This window comes from Brachyistius frenatus, unplaced genomic scaffold (genome assembly GCF_029030835.1).
Source record: "Brachyistius frenatus isolate BFR_SWC_R1_liver_20210118 unplaced genomic scaffold, ASM2903083v1 Contig_339, whole genome shotgun sequence".
Taxonomy (NCBI): Eukaryota; Metazoa; Chordata; class Actinopteri; family Embiotocidae; genus Brachyistius; species Brachyistius frenatus.
Window position 1 is genome coordinate 199,332 of NW_027210938.1, and position 2,695 is coordinate 202,026.

Below are 2,695 nucleotides of genomic sequence, written 5' to 3' on the forward strand. Positions count from 1 at the left end.
GCGCTTCTCCTCCGTGTGCGAGCACAAAGATCGTCTATGAACTCAAAGCGGGATGATGAGTCACTCTGGCAGGAAAAAAAAAAAGAAGAAGGTGAAGTCAGGTTTCCCCGCCCTCCCCCTCCCCCCACCTTTTCTTTTATTTTTTTATTTTTTTATATATTTTTTTACGGTCCCTGTTTCTAGGTTTGAATTTTTTTTTAAAGTGCATTTGTGGAGCTCGTGGGTGCCACATATACATGTTACATATATTTGAATCAGTGTGTATTTGTAAATACATTTCTGAATCTTTCTGTGCGCTTTTCTTTTTTTCCATCCCAAGTTGTATTTATTTATTTTTGGAGTATATAATTTCTGTGTGTATTTATTCATTGGTCTTACTTTTCTAAAAAAAATATATTTTTATCTATCTCATTTATTGTATGCGTATTTGTAAATTTTTTTCTTATCGTGTGCACCTTTTATTTTATTTCCTAACTGTGTTTCTATGCTGCTGTGACAAAATAATTTCCACACTGGGATTAATAAATTCTATCTAAAGCAAAATCAACGGGTTTATAGACCCAAAAAAATGTCACACACTTCATAACAATGTGTTTTATTGTTTATTTTTCCATCTGTAGTCCTTGGACAAGACAGAAGAAAGAAATAATATAATATTCAAATGACAAAGTTCCTTATCAATGTCATTTATAAGCATGCAAAACCCCAAAATAATATTAATGGAAAAAAAAAACATTGTTAGCTACCATTAAAGACATGCAAAGACAGTGTCTCATAACAAAATAATTTAAAAAAATTATAAAAATAATGATAATAAAAATAGAGATGCATGATTTCTTGAAAAAATACAAATAAACTAAGTTTTCATGTAAAAATGCCACAAAATCGTACAGTTCAGCTTCTCAAAATGTGACCCGAAGCATTTAACAGCTTAAAAAGCCAATTATTTCTCTCAGGAGTTGGTTAAGACCCCAAAAGAAGAAGCTAAAATAGACTTACATTAGTTTGGTGTCCAGAAACACATCTCAAAATGATCGATAATGTTCAATACTAACTGCTTCATTTGTAAATAAAGTGACAAAAAAAAGATAGATATTGTGAAAACCTATCGTTGCTGTAGACCTTTAATGTTCACAAAAATGTTTGTTTTTATTTTATCGTAGTTATTTTTTACATTAAAAAAAATAAAATAAACGGATTCAACTGCGTTTAAGCTTTTCAAAAAGGCTGAATTCTTTATGGGAAAGTACAATCTTTGAGCAGCTGCGGAAGTAAACATGAGCCGCTGTCTGGGTGGCGGAGTGACACCTCGTCTCTTTTCCCTCTCTCTGGTGCAGCACTGAACCCGGAGCTGTCACACAGCGCTCGAGCCTCCGCCCCTCGTCCCCCCCCTCCTCCTCCTTCCACCGCCCCCCCCCCCCCGCTCTCGCAGTGGGCCGTCCTGATTGGTCCAGACTGGCTGTGCGCGCACGCGGATCCACTCGTGATCAGGGGGGAGTGGGTGTGTCCTGGAGACAGGGGCGGCCGCTGATTGGCTGCGTGGTGATCGGCGCCGATCACAACAAATATCTTTCTTGGTTTTTTTTGGTCTTTATTGCAGGAAATGTACAACAGACGTTAAAGTGTCATTACAACAGTAAACAAATATACACTGAAAATAACATACAAAAATACTAAACTATTATTATTATTATAATCTGGGACAACAATGTCTTCAAAAATAAATTGTCAGAATATATATTTTGTAAATTAACAAAATCAAACACTGAACGATATATAATCCAGATTTAAATTATTATTATCATCATTATTATAATGATTTGTGTTGTGTCCTTTCCAAAGTGGCATTTTTCTAATATCTAATGTTGTATTTCAAATAAAGAAACGTTACATTTGTTCACCTCCTGTAATGTCTTCCCACCATGTAAGATAAAACTGAAATATTTTCAGCCACATTGTCCTCATATTAAAACATATTTATGTTACATCTTTATGTTCAGCATTAAAAATTATTCTGTGGTTGAAATTCACATTTAGATCGTTTAAACAGCTACGCATTAGCAGCCCACCCGTGGGCCATCAGTACTTTAACGGCACCAAACTTCCGTCGACAAAGTTAAAAGTATAAACCATTTTTAAATCCAATAACCACAGCAGGTACTGTAAACAGCTTTGTCTGTTTACAAACAATTAGTTTTGACAACACATCAACAAAAACCTTAATCTCCACAGATTGTCCCATAAAAACATGAGCTATCATGCATAAAGCCTTCTCTGCCGTCATCTCCTCCACACTGATCTATGTCTGACACCATTTGATTGACACCTCACTGAGCCAATAGGACCTTCTAATTCCTGTCTTTGGCCTACAGAAGCCAACTGGAGTGCGAGTGGAACAAAAGTGCCCGCCTCTCTTCTGTTGTTTACAAGTGCAGCCAATTGGCAATGATTGACACTTCGTATAGCCAATGAGATTCTGAACACGGCGATCTGCCGCTTCTGGGGGCAGTTCTTCAGGGCTTGTAGGCAGAAGTGCGTTTGGATAGCAGATTTTTTTTTTTTTTTTTTAAAGAGGTTTACAAAAACAATTCAGACGAGAATAAATTTAAAAAAAATCTACTTTACTGAGTTCAAACTTTCTATAACCTTTATGTAAAACCACCAGAAAGCAAGACGTCAGGTTAACCGCTGCATA